Source organism: Danio rerio, chromosome 20 (genome assembly GCF_052040795.2).
Source record: "Danio rerio strain M-AB ecotype USA chromosome 20, GRCz13ab, whole genome shotgun sequence".
NCBI lineage: Eukaryota > Metazoa > Chordata > Actinopteri > Cypriniformes > Danionidae > Danio > Danio rerio.
The window spans coordinates 54,731,519-54,759,320 of record NC_141040.1 but is presented as its reverse complement, the minus strand read 5'-3'; the positions used below and the strand labels follow the sequence as shown (position 1 = coordinate 54,759,320).

At 37.6% G+C, this 27,802-nt stretch overlaps 1 protein-coding gene across 9 annotated transcripts in view; it reads right to left on the bottom strand.

Annotated features, from left to right (window-relative positions):
- fut8b (fucosyltransferase 8b (alpha (1,6) fucosyltransferase)) overlaps positions 1 to 27,802 on the bottom strand; it is a 220,489-nt gene that overhangs the window by 137,366 nt on the left and 55,321 nt on the right. For 4 of the 9 annotated variants that reach the window (XM_087298833.1, XM_087298838.1, XM_087298841.1 and 1 more), the window contains exon 2: positions 19,491 to 19,614. The exons of the other annotated variants lie outside the window; for them this stretch is intronic. The gene's annotated coding sequence lies outside the window, so the exon portion shown is untranslated. The remainder of the gene's footprint in view (positions 1 to 19,490; positions 19,615 to 27,802) is intronic. 9 annotated transcript variants of the gene reach the window in all.

Sequence of the window (27,802 nt, the reverse complement as noted above, 5' to 3'; positions counted from 1 at the left end):
GCACACAAATGCTTGGCACTATGGCCCCGTTTACACTGCCAGGTCTTGATACCCAATTCCAACTTGTTGCCTGTATCTGATTTGTTTGCCTGTCCATTTCCACGTTGTTTAAATTGTGATCCATATCCAATTTATGCATTTACACTTGCCATACAATTCATGTTTCGCATGCATAAAGGCGGGTTCTATCATCTGTGCCACACTAGCCACGATGGAAGAAATTATCTTGTTTTTAGCTGCGCGAAATATAAGAAGTGTAGTATAAGCAGAGAATGGATTAGTCCAGATTTACCCCCATGCAGTTTAAGTAATGGTATAGCCCGATTGTGTGTGTAGTTGAAGATGTAGCTTTTGCCTGTGTGCGCACTGGTGTTGGAGAGAATACAATTGTTCTATGTGAGCCCGCAGTGCGTATATTAATAGCAACAAAAAGCAAAAGTTACAACACGAAGTTCGCCCAACTTTAAATTGACTTTGAGGCGGAGGTGGGAAAGTCATCGCAGCTTGTGTTTATGGTTTATATGCTGTATGATGTCCTCCACCATTCAGAGGAATTTGTGGGTACGAGAGAGATCTCAAGTCTGGTGGGAGCAAATTGTGGCGACTGACTACTTTCCTCCCCTGTGTTTCCTTTGTTGTTGTTGTTTACCGCGTCGGCATCTCCACACAGGCTCTTCTTTCTGTCATTAAACCGCGGAGAAGCACCACATTGTCGCAAGTTTAATGATGTACAGAACGGAACGCCTCAATAAACAGATCTGCCTGTTTACATGACAGTCGCATTGTCACATATCCGATCTATATCTGATTTATTTCCACATATAAAGGAGGCCGGAAACCGATCTCTGAATATCCGAATGCTTGCGTTTTTTTCGTGTACACGCGGTCATAGAACAGATCTGATCTGTGTCACAAATGAGCAAAAAATCGGAATCGGGTCACATCTAACTGGCAGTGTAAACGGGGCCAACAACAAATTTAATTGAACGCACTTCCCAATGACATGGATACTGCATACACACTTATTGCCATAACAGTAATTTTCAGATATATTGTGCAGCCCTAATCCAAAGCTCAAATTTCTAAATCATTACTCAAGTCTCTTAGCACAGCTTCTATAACTGTAAAAGCAGCCCGTGTACACAGAATGAAGGTCAGCTAAAGTAAATGCAGGTAAATGATGACTGTTTTTGCTGCGGGAAACCTTGTGCAACACGACAAGTGGACTTGAGTGAGATAAAATGCTTGGCAAGTGGAGAAAATGGCTTGTTAAATCAGTAGGTGTTCTGAAGACAAACTCCTACAGCTCTTGAAGTCTGTTTTCGCCCACACACACACACACACACACACACACTCCTATAATTAAGAAACATCTACTAAACGCTATGAACACTCAAACCCAGCCATGCACTTACTGAAGGCATTCACACACACGGTCAGTATTAACACAGATCTGGACACACACTGATGACTGACTGATGAGATGAGCTGATACTGACCTTCACTTCATCTCTATTGAAAGAGATCTTATATATTTCATTGATAGAGGCTGGGCGATAGGGCTGAACGGTATAGGAAAAATTTGATATTGCAATATTTTTTTTCTCTGCGATATATTTTAAGATGTAAATACAATTTCACCAGATGACTTAAAGAGCTCTATTTGCCAAATCCTTACTACTAATATAATAATACCATATATCATTTTTTTGTTATATTACAGGTATATTAAATAGGCGCTGTTAATTAATCAATCAATCAAGCCTTTATTTGTCACTACACTTTCGTATAGCGAAATTGGACCCCCCAGACTATACACAAAACATCACAAACAACTTTTCAGGGGAGACAGATCTTAGGAGGTAGCATTTAGAAATGAAGAAAGATACACTTGGACAGTTAGGCTAAAAAACACCCCCTCAGCTTGCCCTTGATTAGGACAAAGTGAGAAAAGGGAGAAAAACAGCCCTATCTTAGCATAAGCACACCGGCAAGACACAACATAGACAGAGGGAATGGGAACAGGGGTAATGGAAAACAGTCCGTTGAGTGCGGGCAGCCAACTGGTCCAGCAGCCATTTCCGGCGCAAGTCACAGCCCCGCCCACGCCCCATGTGGGTAAAAGCACACAAAGGCGTTTGGATGGGGATCGGTGGTGAATGTTTATCTGTAGATATGTTTGTGTGTGTGTGTGTGAGCCTGCATAGATATCTTCGACATATCGTAGGTGTTGGATGGTATTCCCATGGGAAATACATTTGTTTTGCTTTACAGTTGTTGTAAAAGTTTTAAAACACGTACTGTATGTACTAATGCCTAATATTACTATCATACAACATTTAAAAAAGTGTATCGCTCGCGTGCATCAAATGTCTGCAAGTCCTGTAAGTCCTCCTCACTGGCCTTCCCAAAAAGACAGTCAGACAGTTACAGCTCATCCAGAACTCTGCAGCCAGGATTCTGACCAGAAGCAGGAAATCAGAGCACATCACACCTGTCCTCAGGTCTCTACACTGGCTCCCAGTTACATTCAGAATAGATTTTAAAGTATTATTACTGGTCTATAAATCACTAAATGGCCTAGGAGCTCAATACATTACAGATTCGCTCCCTGAATACAAACCTAACAGATCACTCAGATCATTAGGATCATATAAACTAGAAATTTCAAGAGTTCAGTCAAAGCAGGCTGAATCTGCCTTCAGCCACTAACAGCGCCCCCTGCTGCTGGAATCAGCTTCCAGAAATGATCAGATGTGCTCCAACATTAGGCACATTCAAATCAAGACTGAAAACACATCTGTTTAGCTGTGCCTTTACTGAATGAGCACTGTGTTGCGTCCGATCACACTATTATGTATTTCTTTTCTTTGAACACATTTTAGTCTGTTTTTATCTGTTTTTAATCATTTTATTGTTTGTTTGTTTGTTTTTATTTTCTTAAACTTGTCTTTTTTATTCCTGTTTATGTAAAGCACTTTGAATTGCCACTGTGTATGAAATGTGCTATATAAATAAACTTGCCTTGCCTTAAAATAGTAAAAAAAAAAATAAAATAAAAATTCTATTTTATTCTAGCCGAAATAAAACAAATAAGACTTTCTCCAAAGAAAAAAAATATATAATAGGAAATACTGTGAAACATTCCTTGCTTGATGTTAAACATCATTTGGGAAATACTCGAAAAAGAGAACATTTTACAGGAGGGTGAATAATTCTGACTTCAACTGTGTGTGTATATGTGGATTTTGCAAAAACTAACAAAGAGGAAAAAACCAGGAGCTCCACTAACACACATTCTGCCAACCTCGCACAGAAACATCTCACAGAGTTCACCAGCAGCAATGTGAGTGTGTGTGTGTGTGTGTGTGTGTGTGTGTGTGTGTGTGTGTGTGTGTGTGTGTGTGTGTGTGTGTGTGTGTGTGTGTGTGTGAGTGTGTGTGTGGAGGGTCAGAGGACAAAAAGACGCCCACTGCATCTTCTGTGTTTGCCTTCAGCAATCAGAAGAGCTTAAAGCAGAGATACTCCAAACCCTTGACCCTACAGAGGGAAACACTATGTTTCCTCAAATTATACAAGCCCATGCAGGCATGAGCCAACTGGAAATCCAAAAATCATATGCATTAACACAGTTGTTTAAATTTAACCCATATGATTGCTTACAAATAATTTGCAGACATCGTTTTTTTTTTCAGTGCAGCGACTGACAGAAAGTGCTCTGTGAAGAAACAGAGGAGAAATATTCTCTCAACTGCCAAATGCGAAATTGACTTACAGTAAAAAAAAAAAAAAACACACAAGAACAACAACAAAAAGGCTGTATTTCAAATGTTAACATTTTACACAGAACGACCAGTAAAATGAAAGCATTAAAATGCAGGAAGACACTGAAGCCTCCTCTGAAGTGCAGCGGGGGTCTGCTGTAATTCTGTGCTGCTGAAGGTGATGTCGTATCTGAGGGCGCACAGAGCGCATACCGATGACACTGTTATCAGAGTGGACGTTGGAGAGTGAACACGTGTGTGTGTGTGTGTGTGTGAGAGAGAGAGTAAGAGTGAGAAAGAGAGAGACAGAGATTTTTGATCCTTGTAAATATTAATTTTCCTTCCTTCATCAGGGGTCGCCACGGTGTAATGAACCGACAACTTATCCACCATATGTTCAAGTTCAAGTTTAAGTTCATTTATTTATAAAGCGCTTTTTTTTTGTATTAGAATATGCAAAAATCATACAAATACAAGAAAACATCAACAAATAACAAATACAAAGCAGCAAAACAAAACAAAAACAACAACAATATAGTCAGGTACTGGTATGTGCGTGAGTGTGCGTGTGTGTGTGTGTGTGTGTGTGTGTGTGTGTGTGTGTGTGTGTGTGTGTGTGTATGCATGTAAAGGTAACTTGGTGGACAGGTCAGAGTACATACATAAGGAACAATAACAGTCAATAAATGAAGCAAGTGTCACAGATATGAATAAAACATATAGAAAGAAACCAGTCAGAGGTAGGGAGTAACAACAATGCTTATTAATGTATGATAGTAAAAATGAAAGTAAAAAGAAAGAAAGGACAACAGTAATGATAACTGACAATAATAATAAATCACAAGTGCTACACCAACTACTTCAACAAAAAGTTACTTATATTACAATTAGGGATGTAACGGTATCAGAATTTCATGGTACGGTAATACCTCGGTATGAATGTCACGGTACGGTATTTATTGAATCATTTACAGGAAAAAACAAAACTTATGAAAATACTCCAAAAAAGTGCCAAAAGTGTCAATGACATACAAATTAGTCATCTATCTGTAAGCTTTGAAACAGGAACTTCAATTTTAATAACAAAAAAATATTAAACCATGTAAAAAAATAAAGTTTCAATTTAGTATTGTTGAAAACTCATCACATTCAACATTTAATCACTCACTCACTCAGATAGAGATGGGTTTAAAGAAAATTATCATATAAATATAATCTGGTAAAAGCTGGGATCTCTGGGCATTTACAATGTCCCCTACAACAGAAAAAACCCTCTCATTTGGGACTGAGGTTTCTGGGACAGAGAGATATGACTTGGCCCAGGTTAAAAGCAGTGGGTAACGTTGTGCATTGTCTTTCCCCCACTTGAGAGGACAAACCATGAGTGAGATAGAGATTCATGTCTGCATCAATCTGAACAGTGTGCTGTGTTTCTGCAGTCCCCATGACTGATTATTAGTCCTATTCCCCAACTTGCAGGCACGTGCACACACAGGGCTCAACCTGTGCAGTGCACATGCCCTTTTTAGTCTTGGATAGAAAGTTCCCTTCCAAAATGATCAAAAGTGCCCCCGCGACGCGACACACCCTCCGTCCCCGCTTTACAGTACACGCACGACAACACAGCTGATCAGAACGAGCGCGACAACACAGCTGATAAGAACTCGCACGACAACACCACTATTCAGTACGCGCGCGACAACACAGCTGATAAGAACTCGCGCGACAACACAGCTATTCAGTACGTGCGCGACAACACAGCTGATAAGAACTCGCGCGACAACACAGCTATTCAGTACGCGCGCGACAACACAGCTGATAAGAACTCACGCGACAACACCGCTATTCAGTACGTGCGCGGCAACAACACCCGCTTTAGGGTTTTCCAGCTCTTTTTCATCCCCGCTTCTAGCAGCACACTCTATTTCCGCATTACTGGATCTGTAGCGACAACAGACCGCAAGGGATTATGGCCAAGCCTGGGCTGATGGCAATTGTAGTTTCCGCTACCTCCCGTTCGCTTCATTCGCCTGAGCAAATTTTCTCAGAAGACCTATAGTTTTACCGAGTCATGCGACTACGGTAATATCGAAAAAAATTAGTATTGCGGTATGACGGTATTTACAATACCGTTACATCCCTAATTACAATTACTACTGCTAGTAGATAAAGCACATTTAAAAGCAGTCACAAGACTGACCAAAATGCTGTACATAAGACAAGGTAAAAAAATTAAAAGACAGAATATAAAAACATAGAAATAAAGCAAGAGAAACGTCTGTAAAAATGTAAAAAAAAAAAATTGCGGTAGAATAAACTTTTAAAATAATCTTAAAAAGCCAAGCTAAAAACGTAGGTTTAAAAGTGATTTAAAAATGGATAAAGATGGAGCCATTCTAATCTCAATGCACTTCCAGCCAAACCCAAGACTGGTAAACACCCATACACACTTGCATTCACACTCATACTTTACGGCCAATTTAGTTTATTCAATTCACCTATAGCGCATGTGTTTGGACTGTGGGGGAAACCAGAGCAGACAGTTACATTACGCTACTGAGGATGCCCATGTCAGCACGGGGAGAACATGCAAACTCCACACAGAAATGCCAACTGACCCAGCCGGGGCTCAAACCAGTGAGGCGATCGTGCTACCCACTGCACTTCGTGACGCCCCTGTTTTCTTCTAAAATGGTAATTGTTTAATGTACAGATTATTCTGATTTGATAGTATTATTACAGTAACACTGTTCTCTAATAGGGCTGTGCAATATGGACAAAATAATCATATTGCGATTTACAAACCAATATTGCCATTGCCATTTTATTTGCGATTTTGGCAATTGTTTTTGCTTTTTCAAACAAGCTACATACATTCTAAATGCATTCAGTGCACAAGAAGTGCATAACAAAATTATTGAGTCAGTAATTTCTTTGGCCGTTTTGACCCTTTCCCATTAGGCACGGCGCTTGCAAATGCTTGAACAATGGATACTAGTTTAGTGTGTTTGGGCTGGCTTTGATGTGTGCTTTTGTTTGTTTGATGGACTTTGTCGACATGCATTGATCATGCAGTTTTTATGACACTGTTTTAAGTGTTGGATCAGATTTGTAGTATTGCTCCGTTTTGTTGGAATAATCATTTAACAAGTCTTGAAAATTGCCTTGCTGTAGGACACATCCTCTCTCCTGAATCCAAAATACTCCAAAATGACTGTCGTTGAATTTCTCCTTGGCACCAAATCATTTTTATTTTGACCTGCATCCATATTTTCTGCTCTTTCCTCCTGCTCGCCTATTCGGTTCTCCCACTCAACTTCGTCATGCGCAGAGTGAGCTGGTTAACATAATAGCTATATTTGCCCGGTGCGCTAGGTCAGCTCTGATTGGTTAACATATTAATATCATGCGCACAAGAACATATTCTAAATAAAATTCTAAATGAATTTATAAAAATTGCAGCCTTTTGCGATTTAGAAATTGCGCAACCCAAGCTCATTGTGGAAACGTAGTCCTGCGAACGTTTCTGGAGACAGCGGAATACGTCCCGGGGGGTACGTATGGTTGCGTTTATTTTTTTCAAGCGAACGCTGCGGGGCGGTGTGACGCTGTTCCCTTTCGCGCTTGCCTTACCTCCTTGTGGAGGGCTTCCCCGCTGCAACTCGTTTGTCCACTCAGATCACCGTGTACATCGGCAGGCTCGAGATGCAGAGAGGAGTCGACCACGGCGACCGGTTTCGAGTCTGGGGAAGAGCAGTTTCAGCAATCAGGTAAGACAAAAACAGAATCCCAAAAATTAAGTGAACAAGTTTCGTAACAGGGTGAGAATGCGGTGAAATCCGAAAACGCAGTAGAAAAAAAAAAATCGTGGCTTTTATTTTTTTGGATGGCTTTTGTAAACTGTTGATCGGGTTTAGGGAAGCGAGCGGGCGGGCGGGTGGGTCGATCGGTAAAATTGGTTGGGTTCAGGGAAGGAGGAGGCCGGTTCGGCCGATTGGCCGGTCGCGCAGTCAATCATCCGGTCAGTCGGACAGCGGCCTCTGGTGGGTTCACATGAGAACAGCGCGGGTGCGAACAAAAACGCAAAAACAAAACAAAAGCTGCAGAACAAAAACGCAAAAACAAAACAAAAACTGCAGCCGTACGGGACGTATTCTGCGGTCTCCAGAAACGTCTGCGGGACTACGTTTCCACAATGAGCCTGGGTTGAAATTGCGTGTGCTTAAGTTGCGATTTTTTTGTGATTGCGATTATTTGCACAGCCCTATTCTCTAATTACAGTACTGTCTTCTAATTACATTTTGGGGAACACAGTAATGTAATGAATTGCATTTTAAATGTGTGTAAAGTCAGTGTAATTGCGTTACTTTCGCTACATATATAGTTTTAAGAAGAAAAAAAAAGCTTTTAAATCACGTTTTCCGCTGCAACATCAGTTAATGAGCGTGTGTTTCTAAATAGCTGGAGAACACGAGCTGAAATGGTTGCTGATGAGAATGTTTGCTTCTTCAAGTGGATATACAGACATTACTTTGATTCTGTTGAGCGTGATACCTAAAATCTTGCTGTGTAATGCAGTCTATAGCCCATTTCACAAATACAGACCTTTCCGAAGAATTACACTGAAAAAAAAGTGTTGCATGCAGAACTGTTGTAAACTATTTATTTGTGTTGAATTTAAACAAATTAAGTTTAATAACGTTCAACTTAATTTGTTTGTTTAAATTCAACACAAATAAATTGTTTACAACCACTTAACGTAAAAAAAAAATTTTGTAAATCCAAGGAGTCATCTTTGAATAATTTTTTTTTTCAGTGTACCGGCAATTTTCCGGAAAGGTCTGCATGTGTGAACAGGCCCTTTTTGATAATATCTGATTACTTTTTACAAGTAACTGGTAATGTAATATTAAGTAATTAGTAGTGTAATCGAATTACAATGTTTCAGCAATTATTGAATTGAACTCAATTTTTTATTTCTTAAGCATTTAAAATGGGGCGAGGCAGTGGCGCAGTAGGTAGTGCTGTCGCCTCACAGCAAGAAGGTCGCTGGTTCGAACCTTGGCTTAGTTGGCGTTTCTGTGTGGAGTTTGCATGTTCTCCCTGCGATCGCGTGGGTTTCCTCCGGGTGCTCCGGTTTCTCCCACAGTCCAAAGACATGCGGTACAGGTGAATTGAGTTGGCTAAATTGTCCGTAGTGTATGAGTGTGTGTGTGGATGTGTGTGTGTGTGGATGTTTCCCAGAGATGGGTTGCGGCTGGAAGGGCATCCGCTGTGTAAAAACTTGCTGGATAAGTTGGCGGTTCATTCCGCTGTGGCGACCCCGGATTAATAAAGGGACTAAGCCGACAAGAAAATGAATGAATGAAGCATTTAAAATACTTTAATAGATGGATGGAAGTTACAGACTGATTAAAATCGAAAACTAAAGTGTTATTAAGTGATTTAAGGATTTTCTATGACAAAACAGTAAAAGAGAAAGAGAAAGAGAGAGAGAGAGAGAGAGAGAGAGAGAGAGAGATGCAGCAGAATGACAACGAGACACTGCAGCAGCCAGAGAATCAGCTGCACCTGCCCAGACATGCACATCTACACACACACACACGCTCGCACATGACCACCATTGCTGCTGTGATGATGGACTAAAGGAAGCTGAACATTAAAATCATCAAACACCAAACTAGGCATGTTTTCATTGCCACAAAAAAGGCAATACATAATATTTCTTAAGATCTAACTAACTTGTGGGCACAGCCAACATGTGTGGAGCCAGATGAGTCTCATAAATAATAGATTTACAAAATAAAATTCATACATGCACAGCACAGTTTACATTTACAAAATCCAATTAGAAAATTTGTAAACACAAAATTTGTGAATTCACAAGTAAAAATCATAAATATTTTTGGCAAACCAATTGGATTTGTGTATTTTTGAATTAGGTTTTCAATTTACGAATTAAATGTACATATTTTTTAATCGTGTTTGCGATTTACGAGTTGAATTTTTATGTTCATGAATCATATTTTTAATTTCCACATTGGATTTTTATATTTATGAATTGTTTTTTGAATTTACGAATTGGATTTTTATTTTTATGAATCGTGTTTTTAATTTACGAATTGGATTTGTGCATTTACGAATCGTGTTTTTAATTTACGAATTGGATTTGTGCATTTAAGAATCTTGTTTTTAATTCACGAATTGGATTTGTGCATTTATGAATCTTGTTTTTAATTTACGAATTGGATTTTTATTTTTATGAATCGTGTTTTTAATTTACGAATTGGATTTGTGCATTTATGAATCGTGTTTTTAATTTACAAATTGGATTTGTGCATTTATGAATCGTGTTTTTGATTTACGAATTGGATTTGTGGATTTATGAATCGTTTTTTTTAATTTACGAATCGGAATTTTATATTTATAAATCATGTTTTTAATTTACAAATTTAATTTGTGTAATTTTGGATCGTGTTTTGAATTTATGTATTGGATTTGCATAATTATGAATCGTGTTTTGTATTTACAGATTTTATTTAGCGAATGTATTATTTTTTACACTGATCTGGCTCCATACTACTGCTGCTGTAATGATGGACTGGAAGAAGCTAAACACTAAAATCACCAAACACTGAAGTATATATATAGGGTCACAGTTTTGGTATGATAGTGCTGTGCAGGTAAACCTCACTCCATGGTCTTTAGCCTCCTTGTTAGAGCAACCGACTCCCAAGCGAAAGGTCGCCGGTTCGAAACCAGCTCGGAGAGGGTTGGGTGGCGTAGGACCGGCGGGGTTACATATGCTTAGAAAAAAAACTGCCTACAGAACAACTTAAAGAACAATAAACATATTTAATGGGTAACAAACACCTGAAAATGCAACAGCTTCACATTGTAGATTAAAAGTAGGGCATTTTGAAAATTGCTCAAATAAATTGCTTACAACAATAAGCCAGTTTCTCAGATTTAAATGAAGCAGCATTCATTTAAAAGACAAAATGCAGCCTGACATATCTCTGGCTACATAATTCGCGCTCTCCAGAAATGTAGACAGGGGAACATGTCCACAATGAGCCTGAACTGAAAATACACTTTCTGCAGTGGCCCTGCCAGAGTCCTGACCTCAACCCGATTGAGACACTGTGGCATGACCTAAAAAGAGATTTACATCAGACATCCCAAGAACATTGGGATTTCAAAATGGAATGACACAAAATCCCAATGGACCGTTGTGCAGGTCTGATTTGCACCTGGAGGAAATGTTTGGTCGAGGTTATTGGTTAACCAGTTGCTAAACTAAAAGCTTTGCATACTTTTTCCACCCAGAACTGGGAATATTTACAGGCTGTGTTCAATAAATACATGAAAACATATCATTCAACCCCAAATAAGTAAAAGTAGGGAGAGTGTGGAAAATGCAAATAAAAGAAAAAAGTGATTTCTAAATGTACTTTGACTTGTATTACAACAAACTTGAATGTGTTCCTCATGAAATACACATATTTTGTCCCCACAATTTACAAAAAGGAACCTGTTTGTGCGCATAGTGTATGTGTGTATATATGCGTGCCTGCATGTGTGTGTGTGTGTGTTGCTCAGGTGCGTCCCACATACTGCTGATCTCTGAGTCACCAATACGCAGACTCGCAGTGATTCTCCCACTGAGAGACAGACAGACTGACAGCTCTGACAGATGAACACACACCTCAGGGCAACAACAAGCCCAATACAGCTCACTAACAAATATTTACAGTCTGATTACATACACGCATGCACAGAGACACACTTGCAATGCACTTCTCTTTTTTGCCATAATGCTTCAAAAAAGACCAACCAATAAAAGCTTGTATACTGAATAGATTATTAATACATTCATTCATTCGGCTTAGCCCCATAACTATTGTAACTAAGAAATAATTGGTCTTAAAAACACACACATACATACATATACAGTGCTCAGCAGGAGTGCACCTCATTTTGAAAATAAATATGTTTATGTATTTCTCAGTTCATATAGGTCATATATTTTAGTGCATTTGAACAAAACAAATTCAACAGATAAATATGTATTAAAATAATATTTGTATTATTTTATTATTATTATTTTATTACAATTATTAGCCCCCCTTTAAATCTTTTTTTCTCTTTTTTTTTTTTTTGATATTTCCCAAACTATGTTTAACGGAGCAAGCACATTTTCACAGTATGTCTGATAATATTTTTTCTTCTGGAGAAAGTCTCATTATTTTTATTTCAGCTAGAATAAAAGCAGTTTTTAATAATAATAAAAAAAACATTTTAAGTTTAAAGTTATTAGCCCCTTTAAGCTATATATTTTTCGATATTCTACAAAACAAACCATGGTTATACAATAACTTGCCTAATTACCCTAACCTGCCTAGTTTACCTAATTAACCCTATTAAGCCTTTAAATGTCACTTCAAGTGTCTTGAAAAAAATCTAGTCAAATATTATTTACTGTCCTCATGGCAAAGATAAAATAAATCAGTTATTAGAAATGAGTTATTAAAACTATTATGATTAGAAATGTGCTGACAAAATCTTTTCTGTGGGGAAAAAAATGTGGGGGGCGGGGGGGGGGGGGGGTTTATCTGGGGCAAATAATTAATATGGGTTCAAAATTCTGACTTCAACTATATATATATATATATATATATATATATATATATATATATATATATATATATATATATATATATATATATTAGGGATGTGCGGAGCTGCCGGTATTTGTATCTGTATTTGTATTTGTTGAGGGGGGAAAAGTATTTGTATTTGTATTCGAGTAAAATTCAAAATGGCGCAAAACATATATTTTTTCTATTACAATTCTAATTACGTTATTGAAGTATTGTTTAATTATACCCATTATAATAATTATGGATATGCAATATTGGTTAATGTTTTTGAACATGTTTTTGAACATTATCTCATCCATGGTTAACCAATAACTAAAATACCATTGTGAATATTATGAACCCCACCACCACCGTTCTTGTTGAAGGAAACTGAATAGACAGAATAAAAACAAATAATACTTCAAAGAACTGTTCTTCTTCTGAAAGAACTTCTTTCCAATGCACAGAATTCCAAAAACTGAAATTAGCTAAATAAATCTAAATAAAACCCTGCCTGGGAGATCTGGCAGAACAAAAGTAAAGTAAACTGACTGGCCGGGGCAGAATGTGGCTGTGTTGATGAGGGGATTGATGCTTGTGGGGGTTCACAGACAGTATCAGGAGAGGATGCTTTAAGTGCATGTGATAATACATTACATAGAGGGTTGCGTGGTGGCATAGTGAGTAACTATGTCGCCTCACAGCAAGAAAGTTCCTGGTTCGAGTCTTAGCTGAGTTAGTTGGCATCTCTATGTGGAGTTTGCATGTTCTCCCCATGTTGGCGTGGGTTTCCTCCGGGTGCTCCGGTTTCCCCCACAGTCCAAACACATGCAATACAGGTGAATTGGGTAAGCTAAATTGTCCCTATTGTATGTGTGTGAAAGAGAGTGTATGGATGTTTCCAAGTGCTGGGTAGCAGCTGGAAGGGCATCCACTGCGTAAAACATATGCTGGATAAATTGGTGGTTCATTCCACTGTGGCAATCCCAGATTAATAAAGGGACTAAGCCAAAAAGAAAATGAATGAATGAATATGCATAGAAGATGTTGACAGACGTTTGATATCTCTGCCTCGGCTGATTTCACTTTTGCACACATTATACAGTATCACTTTATCTGCAGCACCACTGACTGTAAAATGAACTTGAACAAATTATTTTTTTTTGACTGGTGGAGGACCAAGAAAGGGCTCAGCAATAGTCTCACTCTTTTCTATTTCTGTGCCCAAATGTATTTGAGGAGTTTCAAGTTAATAAATGACGGGACGCTATGCTAAGGTTAACTAGCCTATAGCATATATCTTGCTGTCTGCAAAAGACAGTAATGTAGACGTACCAAATAACTCCCATAAGTGCATACTAATCAACACAACTGCACAAGCATCGTTTTAACCTTTATAAAAGAACGTTAACGTTACTCTGTCAACAGCCTATTGTCTAGATCAGGGGTTTTCAAAGTGTGAGGTGCGCCTCCCCTGGGGGGCGCCAGAGCACGTCAGGGGAGGCGCGGGAAAAAAAATTAAATAATAAAAATATAATTATTAAGTTTAGTTATTATATGTATGTTTTATTATATTTAAACGTTTTAATTAAACAAAGCTAAAAAAAATAATACGTCAAAAATAAGAAAACCTTTTTTACCCAGAAGGCCACAGCTGTGAATTCGCTTCTGTTTGGCCCGCCAACAGGCCCGGATTGGCTAATCGGGAGGACCGGGAGAATTCCCGGTGGGCCGGTCTGTTTTTTGACCGCTAGGGCCGGTGTCCCTAGCTCCAGAATCTGTTGCTCTCAGCAGTCACACTTTTTAAAAATAATTTATTTATTTACTTGACCACAGCCTTCTTATTCATTATTTTACCGCAGCTCTGCTCTTTTTATCTATTTTCTCGTAGCCTCGTGAGCAGGATGCAGGTTAATGATGATATAACTAGATAAGTCACCATTCACCTTACAGCTGTTGTGGTACAGTGGTTAGTACGATTAGATAATGACGCGGCTAACCTGGGTTCGGTCCTTGTCTGAGTAACAATTTTTTTTTCATTTTATTGTTAAGACATAATACTGTAAGGGTTGTTGAACATTTAAAGTTCTAAAAGAGCTGTTTTCTCAAAAAAAAAAAAAAGACGTGATAGTGTAATTAGAAACTGAATTGGAAGTAACCTTATTTTAATATAGTCAGTGGTGAACTGAGGTGGGCCGGTCTGAGGCTTGAAACTCCAGGGCTGAAAAAGAGTCCCACTCCGGCCCTGCCCGCCAATACAGGTATATGCCTGCTAATACAATGGATCGGTTTCTGAGACCCCCCCCCGATTCAAAGCCTTCAAGTTCAGGGCTTAAACCCAAAAGACGACGATATGATGATCAGTATTTGAGTTTAGGATTTACGTGGACAGGACCAGCTGATGAATCACGACCTTTATGTGTGGTTTATCAAGATATTTTGGCTAATGACAGCATGAGACCCGCTAAACTTTGACTGTTTTGACTGGGATGGACTGTTCTTGGATCTGTTCTATTCATATTGAACCATCATCCTAGTTTTAAAAACTAGGATTAAAATATATTATAGGATTATAATAAAGTATTAAAATACTTGTTATTACTCTGTAAATAATGGCACTTTCATGCAAATGATGATAAAAGTGAGTTAACAGTCTGACATCTGCCTGTGTTTTTATATATACTGTATATATATATATATATATATGTGTGTGTGTGTGTATGTGTGCGTGCGTGTTTGGGAGGAGGGGGGTGCCAATGGATAAGTTGTGTCAAAAGGGAGGCCCTCTTTCTTAGACTTTGAAAAACCCTGGTCTAAATTACCAAACAAAACTAATGAAAAGACCCCAAAAAAGTGCCAAAAGTGTCAATGACATACAAATTAGCCATCTATCTGTAAGCTTTGAAACAGGAACTTCAATTTTAATAACAAAAAAATATTAAACCATGTAAAAAAATAAAGTTTCAATTCAGTGTTGTTGAAACTTCATCACATTCAACATTTAATCACTCACTCACTCAGATAGAGATGGGTTTAAAGAAAAATTATCATATAACTATAATCTGGTAAAAGCTGGGATCTCTGGGTATTTACAATGTCCCCTGCAACAGAAAATAACCCTCTTATTTGGGACTGAGGTTTCTGGGACAAGAGAGATATGACTTGGCCCAGGTTGACAGCAGTGGGTAACGTTGTGCATTGTCTTTCCCCCACTTGAGAGGACAAGCCATGAGTGAGATAGAGATCTCATGTCTGCATCAATCTGAACAGTGTGCTGTGTTTCTGCAGTCCCCATGACTGTTATTAGTCCTATTCCCCAACTTGCAGGCACGTGCACACATAGGGCTCAACCTGTGCCGTGCACATGCCCTTTTTAGTCTTGGATAGTCTCTTGGAAGTGCCCTTCAAAAATGATCATAAGTGCCCCCACGACGCGACACACCCTCCGTCCCGCCCTTCAGTAGGCGCGCGACAACACCGCTCTTGAGTATGCGCGCTCAACACCCCCTACCTGCTTTACAGTACACACGCGACAACACAGCTGATCAGAACATGCGCGACAACACCGCTATTCAGTACACGCGCGACAACACAGCTGATCAGAAGGCGCACGACAACACCGCTATTCAGTACGCGCGCGGCGACAACACCCGCAAAGGATGATGGCCACTCCTATGCTGATGGGAATTGTAGTTTCCGCTACCTCCCGTTCGCTTCATTCGCCTGAGCAAATTTTCTCAGAAGACCTATAGCTTTATCAAATCATGCGACTACGGTAATATCGGAAAAAATTAATATTGCGGTATGACGGTATTTACAATACCGTTACATCCCAAGTGTATATGTATTTTTTTGGCTCTGGATGGCTACAGGTCTCCACCGCACCTTGGTCCCGAATTCATTTTAAAGAAGCACTACCCTGTACTAAAATGGCGGCTCTGTTGACGCATTGCTTCTAATAGACAACAGCAGTGTAGGTGACATCTAATGTATATATATATATATATATATATATATATATATATATATATATATATATATATCTATATATATATATCTATATATATATATATATATATATATATATATATATATATATATATATATATATATATATATATATATATCTATGACAACCCAATAGGTCTGGACCTGCTGTAAACACCCAAGTTCCCTTGTGACATTCTGTTTTGTAAAGGCAATTTAAAGGTAATGCTATAATAATGTTTTGCAAATTTATCAAGTTTTTTTTATTGCAAATATATTTATATATATTATTTGCACAGCTTGACTTTTTTTTTTTTGGAGTTCTTTTTTTGTTTGTAAATTTCATTTTTATTTCTTACATTTTTTTTTCTTTGCGATTTTTGGAGATTTGCATTTTGTTGCTCAATACTTCATTTTTTGTTTGCAAAGCTTTCTTTTATTTTGCAAGTATATAAGGCCCTCATATATAATCAAACATTATTCATTCCTTCATTTTCCTTCAGCTTAGTCCCTTATTTATCAGGGGTCGCCACCGCGGAATGAACCGCCAACTACTCCAGCATATGTTTTATGCAGCGGATGCCCTTTTGAGCCACAACCCAGTACTGGGAAACACCCAAACAAGCTCGCACTCACACACACTCACTCATACACTACGGCCAATTTAGTTTCATCAATTCCCCTATAGCGCATGAGTTTGGACTGTGGGGGAAGCCGGAGCTCCTGGAGGAAACTCACACCAACACGAGGAGAGCATGCAAACTTCACATAGAAATGCCAACTGACCTAGCTGGGACTTGAACCCGCGACCTTCTTGCTGTAAGACGACCACTGAGCCACATATACAAGCCAACTTCTTTCCTTTGTATTCCAAAATAGGCTTCCAAAACTTTCTTCCCAGCAAACCCTTGGTCATTTATTTCTCAGTGTGTGTGTGTGTCGTCTGTTGGTCGTCTCGTCTCACTGACGGCGCTGTCCTTTAGATAAATGAACAGACGTATGAGTGTTTGTGTGCTCAGGTCAGTGCGGTCAGTGACCAGAATGATAAATGCACACACACTCCACATACATATGAGGCAGAACCGATTCACCTGCAACTTTACCACTGAATCAGACACCTTTTCTGAGAACTTTCATTAACGCTTCTTTGTCTTTTATAAAGGATTTTTAAAGCATAAATAGTCCTCACTTTAGGTCACAAAACTAGATGAAGTTGAGTTAATAAAGCATTTATTAACATATTAGTTGACTATTAGTATATGCCTGAATAATAAGACATATAAATGTTGATTTCAATAGTTTATTAATCATTTACTTACTCATTCTGAATGATCCTAAAAACCCTCAACTACTCTTAAATACAACTGGTTTGTAAATAATGCAATACTTAATTTAGTAATGAAAAATTAATCATTAACTAAGTATGAAAATACAATTATTAAGCACATTTTAAATGTGGTTATAAGTCACGAATAGAGCATTTGTAGCTGCAGTTAAAAACTGCTTACTAACGCTTATTAATGTAGAGTTAATGCTTAACAGATAATGAATTCACTATATGCTAATGCTTAATAAATGATTTACAGTGTGTAGTTATTATAAAGTGTTACCCAAGAATGTTCATTTAGCATGTTTCTTACATATCTGCAACCATGTTATGGTGTTTTTCATGCTTGAGAAGAGTCAAAAACTCACATACAGCACCTTTAAAATAAAATATATAATCTGTTGATGTTTTTTACCCATTTAAAAAGAGCTTATTTTAGACCATTAATCACAATACCGTGAAACCAGGGGTGGACTGGGACCAAAAATCAGCCCTGGTACTGTAGCCACATTACCACATCGACACAGCCTGATACACAGACACGCACATTTACTACTTATATTAGTGTACAGATGGTAAAATAATATAAGCACTACCATATTTCATAGATATTTAAACATTTAATGTATGTGACTGGAACAAAAACAACTCATTTATAACAAATTTATACATGCAATCATTTCATTCATTCATTTTCTTGTCGGCTTAGTCCCTTTATTAATCTGGGATCGCCACAGCGGAATGAACCGCCAACTTATCCAGCATATGTTTTACGCAACAGATGCCCTCTAAGCTGCAACCCACTGGGAAACCCCCCCCCTCCCACACACACACACACACACACACACACACACACACACACACACACACACACACACACACACACATCTACATGCACTACGGACAATTAAGCCTACCTAATTCACCTATAGCACATGTGTTTGGACTTGTCAGGGAAACCAGGAGGAAACCCATGAGAACATGCAAACTCCACACAGAAACACCAAACCAACTCAGCCGAGGCTCAAAAAAACGACCTTCTTGCACCCCTGCGCTGTGCCATTTCGACACTATTTCAGTTAATTTTATGCATTTGGCAGCGTCTGATTTTAAAGACATTTTTTTTTTGCTTTGTCTGAGCTTTTCGGCACCACCTTTTCTTTTTTTATGGTCCATCTCTGACAATTAGCTTGTGTTGCACTTACTGTTTATTTGACATTCTTGCCAGATTTTGATTATGTCTGCGTAACCTCTAATTGGGTCAGCCCATCTAGAAACCAGCCGATCATTGTCGATTGGGTCAATGCTTAACATTTATTATTATTATTACTAGTATCATCATTATCATCATCATCATCATCATCATAATCATAATACTCATATCTTGAAAGAGATAAAAGCTGCCTGCATGTAAAACAATACATATAACAAAAAAAATAAATAAAAAAAAATAGCTGACCGGCCCACATTTAAAGAATGGTCCGGCCCTTCTGGCATTTGCCAGAATTGCCAGATGGTCAGTCCGCCCCTGCGTGAAACCGTGATATTTATATCCAAGGTTATACCATCAGAAGCTTAAACCGGCCCAGGCCTAACCACATCTCAGCACATTTACTTTCAATTTGCGTCCAGACACACAACATTAATCGGGAGGTGTGTGAGGAAAGTATGTGATCTGCGTGTAATGCAGACGAGAGCCAATCATGCGGTCCGGCTGGTGTGTTTCTGCAGCTGTGCTACCCATCAACCCCTTATGGATGTGCCTGTCACCTGTAATTGGACTCTATTTAGCATTGTTTTCTCCTCCAAGAAGCACCAGGTGTCAAACATCTCAGTGTTTTGCTTTCTCTCGCCGCCTCAGACTGTTGCCTTTTTTCGCTCATCTTTCTGCGTCCTGCGCAAATAAGCAGGGAAATAAATGAAAATGGTGGCATTAAAAAACAGAGAGAGTATATTTTTTTGACTTCCACTATTTTGAGCTTGTGCTATTATTATTATTTTTCTAAGTAATTCTCTCTTCTTTGCTAGAGAACTAGAACTAGTTCTTATTCAGAAATAAGAAAGTCAATCATAGTTAATTGAAAGTAAAGCTACTGCACTGTAAAAACATTTTTTTAAACTTGAATTAAATTAACCTGATTAGGGCTGCAACAACAAATTGCCACAGTGGAATGAACCGCCAACTATTCCAGTATATGTTTTACACAGTGGAATACATCTGGTAAACCAGATGCAACCCAGTCCTAAGAAACATCACATTCACACTAATACACTACAACCAAACTTGAGTTGAATTTTTAACATAAAAAAAATAATAAAAAAAAAACTACAAAAATCATGATTTTGTGCCCGGACAACTTAATAAGATCTTTACTTTCTGGAGTAAAGGACTGCGTTCAGTGAAGAATTTTTATGTAGATGATAAAATGGCCTCATTTGAATACTTTTATATCACTTTTGGACTCTCACCATCACATTTTTTTCATTATTTACAGGTGCGACATTTTATCAAACACAATTTTCCTCAGTGCGAGGAAGTCTCTCTTGATCATGATTTGTACAAGCTTTTTAGGCAGTGCCCAATGGAGAACCAAAATTTAAAGATCTGTTCGCTTCTCACGTTTCGGTCTCTACAGCCCACCTTAAAGATTCTTCAGTCATTCACTCATTTTCTTGTCGGCTTAGTCCCTTTATTAATCCGGGGTCGCCACAGCGGAATGAACCACCAACTTATCCAGCAAGTTTTTACGCAACAGATCCCCTTCCAGACGCAACTCATCTCTGAGAGACATCCACACACACACACACACACACACACACACACACACACACACACTACGGACAATTTAGCTCACCCAATTCACCTGTACCACATGTCTTTGGACTGTGGGGGAAACCGGAGCACCCGGAGGAAACCCATGCGAACGCAGGGAGAACATGCAAACTCCACACAGAAACGCCAACTGAGCTGAGGTTCGAACCTGCGTCCCACCGACCTTCTTGCTGGGAGGCCCACTTAAAGATTCTTGGGAGAGGGAATTAGGAATTGACATTTCATCCTCCCCTTGGGAGGAGGGATTGAATCGTATTCATTCTTGTTCTATAAATGTAAGACTACAGCTCATACAATTTAAAGTGATGCATAGATTGCACTATACTAAAGCCAAACTTAATAAGCTGTATCCTTCTATTTCTCCTCTGTGTGAAAAATGCAAAGGCGCAGTCGGGACCTATGGTTATATATTGTGGTCCTGTCCAGAAATATCTGAATTTTGGAAAAGTATCTCAGACTTTACTCCCAGGCTTTTGAAATGAACATTAAAACTGAAGTGGAAATAGCATTGTTTGAATGGTCAGACCAGTCTCTAATTTGGCCTAAACATTAACAACTCTCCCTTATTTTTGGCATGGTGCTGACCAAGAGAGTTATTCTAATGGAGGAGGAATCCACAATTTTTATTTTTTTTTTTAAATGGTGAGCTGAAATGGTTTCTGCCCTCAAGTTGAAAAGGTTACGTTTCTCTAGATTTGGCAAACAGAAGTTGTATGACAAAATATGGGGCCTCTTCCTTAGATGACTAGGTTAATAATGTGTCTGTAATAATTATTTCTGGTAATATATTTTTTTTCTTCTCTCCACTTCCTTTTTACATGTTATTCTATTTTGCTTCTTATTCCATCAGTCTGGCTGAGATTTCTTTATGGTGCTGTATAATTGCTGTATTGTTTGCTAGTGTTTTGGTGGATGTTCTAGTTAGTATAAGGTAATAACATTGACATACATTTGTTAACATATATACATGATGTACACTATTTGGTGTTATGTTTTTTAAAAAACTTCTATAAATAAAGAAAAAAAGAAAAAAAAAATCGACAGAGCAGAGATCAATGTCCCATAATGCAATTCACAACCAGAAATAAACGAAAAACAAAACTGTTAATAAACAGACTGAACCTAAAATAAACCAAAAAACAAATGTTAGTCCCGTCTGAATCCACACATGAAATGACAGACCTTGGCTGAAAAGAATTGTAACCCAAATGTCATTAGGAAAACTAGTCCCATCCGAATAGGGCTATTGTCTATATCATTTACATTCCAGAGGTCAAAAATGAATGTGGAGAGCCATTGAAACTGGAGAGGGAGTTCGGAGAGATAATGCGGTCTATTGAGCGCACAGAGAATGAATGTAAGAATCTGCTGAGCTGTATGAAAATGAACATGCTGGTATTCTCAGATCATTCATTTGATATCCACTACAGCGCAGAGCCGCGGTGAGACACTCACTTCACTTCTAAAGAGGACGATAAGAGACTGTTGATAGTCGGCGCTCAGTTCCACTACATCAGTGCTGAAGCCTGTAGAAAAGACTGTTCGCTGTGGATGGATACTTGGGTTTGGTACGCTCATTTACATATGAGAACACAGATCCAATAATAAAAGATAAAAACGGCAGAACGAACAAAAAAAAAAGGCTATGCTATCAAATAATGTGCTGCAAAAACAAAAATCTAGTTCCAAGCACGTATTATCAATTTAGATTATAAATTCTTAAGTTTATCACTACCTGCGTTTCCATTCACCTACACTACTTGACAAAAGTCTTGTCGCTTATCCAAGTTTTTGGAACAACTTGACTTCTTGTTGATCACTTGTTGTGAGAAGTAAGAATGAATATTGTGTATGACTCCCATGAGCTTGAAGGACTGCATCTATACATCTCTGCAACGACTCAAATCACTTATTAATAAAGTCATCTGGAATGGCAAAGATAAAATATTGCATAAAAACCCTGGATGGAGGGCAACGCAGTGGTGCAGAAGGTGCAGAAGCCACACAGCAAAAGGGTCGCTGGTTCGAGCCTCAACTCAGTTGGCGTTTCTCTGTGGAGTTTGCATGTTCTCCCTGCATTCGTTTGAGTTTCCTCTGGGTGCTCCGGTTTCCACCACAGTCCAAAGACATGCAGTACAGGTGAATTGGGTAGGCTAAAATATTCCCTAGTGTATGAGTGTGTGTGAAGGAGTGTGTGTGGATGTTTCCCAGAGATGGGTTTGAAAGGGCATCTGATGCGTAAAAACATGCCGGATATGTTGGCGGTTTATTCAACTATGGCGACGCCTTTTTAATAAAGGGACTAAGACGACAAGAAAATGAATGAATGAATAAACCCTGGATGGAAACACCAAGATGCACATACATTTTGAAAAATTGATAACTGAGTAGGATAGATTTTATCCGATAAGAAAACATGCACATAAACTACAGTGGAAACGCATTTATCGAATAAGTTCCAGAATGCGCATAAAAAAAAAAAAACATGTGATTTCGCATCAACAGATAATAAAAATAGCAGAAAGTGACAGTTATGTTTGGGTTGATGATGAGCTCCGAACATTTTTAAATGTATAAGAAAAAAGTGATGACCCTCCTTGATGAAAACCATCAGCGGAACCAGCAAATCTTCCAGTGCAATGATTCTAAAAGTATATGACAAAGCGTGGACTATATTGCATAATAAATGGAAGAGGCTTAAGCAAAAAAAAAAAAAAAAAAAAAAACTCATTTCATCTACATGTAAGACACAAGTATGTTTTTATATACTAAAAAAGGCTTCTCCCAACACAGCAACTTTCAGAAACAAGTTTCAGAAAGTCCACATTTAACCTGGCCTGAAATCTGATTGGCTGATATGACAAAAGTGAACCAATCAATCTCAACCAGAGTGATCAATAAAGTCACGAGGGCCAATAAAGTGAGTGACTGAAGTTTAATATTTTATCTGTTTTAAGACCATCTATTATCTGAACATCATCAAATTTGGTACATGTCCTTATAGTGATGCTATACAGATATACACCAAATTTTGTTAAAATTGACAATAGCACTCTAGAGTTATTGCCCCTACAATAGCATGTTCTGAGTTTAACAGTAAAACTACAGATATTCGATTAGACCAAAAATGTAATTCCCCTTCTAGTGGCTAATTTAAGCAACATTTTCCAATCCTCTGGGACTTAAATTGAAAAATGACTAGTCATTTTCAAAGTCCACATTTATTCTTGGCTGAAATCTAATTGGCTGATATGAAAAGAGTAACAGACCAATCAGTCTCCACCAGAAAGATCAATAAAGTGAAGAGGGACAATAAAGTGACAGACAGAGCTATAATATTTTATCTGTTATAACACCAGCTATTATCAGACCATCATCAAAATTGGTACATTTCCTCATAGTGATGCTATACAGATATACACCAAATGTTGTTCGAATTGACAATAGCATTCCAGAGTTATTGCCCTTAAATTAAACAGTGAGTTTAAAAATGGTGACTATAGAGACATTCTTATAGAACAAAAATGCAATATTTACAAAGCATCTGTGACTTGAATTGAAAAAAAAATGGAAAAATGAGTTTTACAAAAGTCCACATTTAATCTTGCCTTAAAATCTGATTGGCTTATATAACAAGAGTAAAGTCCAATTAATCTTAACTAGAATAATAAAGTCAAGGGAGCCAATAAAGTGACTGACTGAAGTTTCATATTTTCTCTGTTATAACACCAACTATTATCTGGACGTCATCAGATTTGGTACATTTCCTCACAGTCATGCTATACAAATATATGCCAAATTTTGTTAACATTTATCATAGCATTCTAGAATTATAACCGTTAAAGTAGCATGTTCTGAGTTAAACAGTAAAATGACAGACATTATTTTAGACCAAAATTGGAATTCCCTTCCTAGTGGCTACTTTAAGCAATGTTTTCCAATCCTCTGAGACTAAAAGTGAAAAATGCACACTAAGTTTCACAAAGTCCACATTTATTCCTGCCTGAAATCTGATTGGCTGATATGACAACAGTAACAGACCAATCAGTCTTAATCAGAGCGATCAATAAAAGTCAAGAGGGCCAATACAGTGACTGACTAGAGTTTCATATTTTCTTTGTTATAACACCAACTATTATCTGAACATCATCAAATTTGGGACATTTCCTAATAGCGATGCCATGAAGATATACACCAAATTTTATTAAAATTGACAATAGCATTGTGGAGTTATTGCCCTTTAAATGCAGTATGAGTTTAAAAACGGTAAATATATAGACATTCTTATAGACCAAAAATACATTATTTCCAAAGCCTCTGTGACTTAAATTGAAAAAAAGGCACACTAAGTTTCACAAAAGTCCACATTTAATCCTGCCTTAAAATCTGATTGGCTGATATGACAAGATTACAGTCCAATTAATCTCAATAGAATAGCAAATAAAGTAAAGAGGGCCAATAAAGTGACTGACTGAAGTTTCATATTTTCTCTATTATAACACCCACTATTATCTGAACGTCATCAAATTTGGTACATTTCTTCATAAGAATGCTATACACAGATATGCCAAATTTAGTTAAAATTTATTATAGCATTCTAGAGTTATTACCCCCTTTAACTAAAACAGTCTGAGGTAAACAAAGTAAATATGCAAACATTCTTTGAGTCCAAAAATTATAATTATTTCTCCTTGTGGCCAATTTAAGCAACAATTTCCCATCTTTTAGGATTTAAAGTGCAAAATTCTAGTCAAGTTTTACACATAACACTTTTTTTGATTGCCTGAAATCTAATGGGCTGACATGACAAGAGTAACAGACAAATATAAACACATTCCTTAGACCAAAAACGTAATTCCCCAACTTCATGGCTAATCATTTTTTAAATAATTTCCAATTGTTTGTAAGTTAAAGTGAAAAATAAACACAACGTTTCACAAAAGTCCACATTTAATCCTGCCCTAAAATCTGATTGGCTGATATAACAAGAATAACAGTCCAATCAATCCTAACCAGAATGAACAACCCAGTCAAGAGGTCCAATAAAGTGACTGACTGAAGTTTAGTATTTTCTCTGTTATAACACCAACTATTATCTGAACGTCATAAAATTTGGTACATTTCCTCATAGTTATGGTATACACATATACACCAAATTTTGTTAAAATTAATGATAGCATTCTAGAGTTATTGCCCTTTAAATAAATCAGTATGAGTTTAAAAACAGTAAATTTATAGACATTCTTATTGACCCAAATATAATTCCCCTCAAAAATACAACATTTCTCAAGCCTCTGTGACTTAAATTGAAAAATGACAAGTTATTTTCCCAAAGCCCATATTTAACCTTGCCTGAAATCTGATTGGCTGACATGACAAGAGTAACAGACCAATCAATCTCAACCAGAGCGATCAATAAAGTCAAGCGGGCCAATAAAGTGACTGACTGAAGAAAACTAGACACGAAAGACTGAAGATGTGTAAAGTGAGGAAAAAAGGATGAGAGAAAGAGAAAGCAAGATGAATGGTAGACGTGTATAAACCAGATAAAAATACAGTCAGACAGAAAGAGATTGATGCAAAGCCAGAAGAAACTAGCAGAAGAAAAAAAGAAAGCTGCTGTTCTGGATGGCTGCTATGCAGTTGCTAGGGTATTTTGAGTTGTTGCTAACTTTATAACAAGCAAAGTAAATCCAGCCGAGTTCATTCTACATGCAGGTTAAGTGAATCCAATGCGATGTCAGAGCCGATCAATAGCTTTCCTGCTAAATATTCGGTTTCCCTCTGAAATACAGCACATTATAGAGGATGAATGCCCGGAGAATGCCTGATGTGATTATGGTATTGCAGTTCTTGCCAGAGTTCAGCTGACAAAACACAAAACTTATAAAAAAACAACTAGGGAAAAAGCTTGTTAAGCAATTTTTTGCACAAATATTGACTTTGGCTGTTGCTCTTGCATTAGTATTGAACTTAAAATTGAATTACGAACGGAGTGGAATGAAATTGTTTGCCAACCGAATGCAAGAAGACTAATATGGATCTGTCTAAATATAATCAAAACAAGAAAAAACTAAACAACCAGGTAAAAGGCTTATTGTTATCACGAAGAAATCTCTGGTGTAAATACAAAGCAAAGTAATTCAGTGATTTATTTTTGTTCAGTTTTTTTTAACATTTGGCTATGTTTAGCCAAAGAGTAAAATTAATTGTTTTAAATGCAGTAATCCACTAAGTGAAAATAATTACTAAATAAAGTAACACATATTTGCCCTCCTGTGGTTTGTTTTTTCTTTTTCAAATATTTGCCAAATAATGTTTAACAGAGCAAGAAATTTTTCACAGTATTTCCTGGAATATTTTTTCCTCTGGAGAAAGTCTTATTTGTTTTATTCTGGCTAGAATAAAAAGCAACTATTAACAAACCATTTTAAAGTGAATGTGAAGCAGTCAGTTAAATTTAAATTATTTTGTAAATTGATTTCCACCTAAAATATATATTACAAACTCGATAAATGTATCCATTTTGATAAAAACGGCATGCTTTTTTTTTTTTTTTTTGATAGATTGTAGAGCAGAGATGCCCAAACAAGGCCAAAGCTGGCCAACAGTAACATTTGGTTTGGCCCGCCATTCCATTTGAGAATAGAGGAACGATGATAGTTACTGTTTAGAGATTGTCTTTTCAAAGCTAATGTCACCTTTTGTTTGTTTTTTGTTCGGCGCAGCTGTTCACATGGCGGGTTTTTATGTCCTTCATACATGTTGATCAAGTTGATCGACTTGATGAGGGAATATCTCTTGACATAATCCACACAGACGTGATTTAGTAAAGCGTTAAGTCATGTATCATTTTAATCATTGCATTAGTCAATGTAAATCCCCTTGTCAGGCAGCGCTGGAGCTGCAGGAGAGAGTGGACAACAGCGCATCAAACCAAAGGTATTAACACAAGAAAAATACACAACTCAAGACACTTAAGTGCTTGTGTTTGTTGTATTTGCACCAAATCTGTGATGCTTGTCCACAACTACATGGATTGGGTTAAATTAGGCTGTCCAGTCTCTGTGTACAGTCTGTTACACTCACAGACAGGCAGTCAAGCAGCGTAATACAGATAGTGGAGCAAAGCGCATCAAATGATCGGTAATTAAAAGGGGGAAAAAAGAAAAATAGAATAAATAGATATACTTTTATATTAGACAAACATCTAACGCTTGTATTTGCAGCAGCTCCTCACCCACAACTC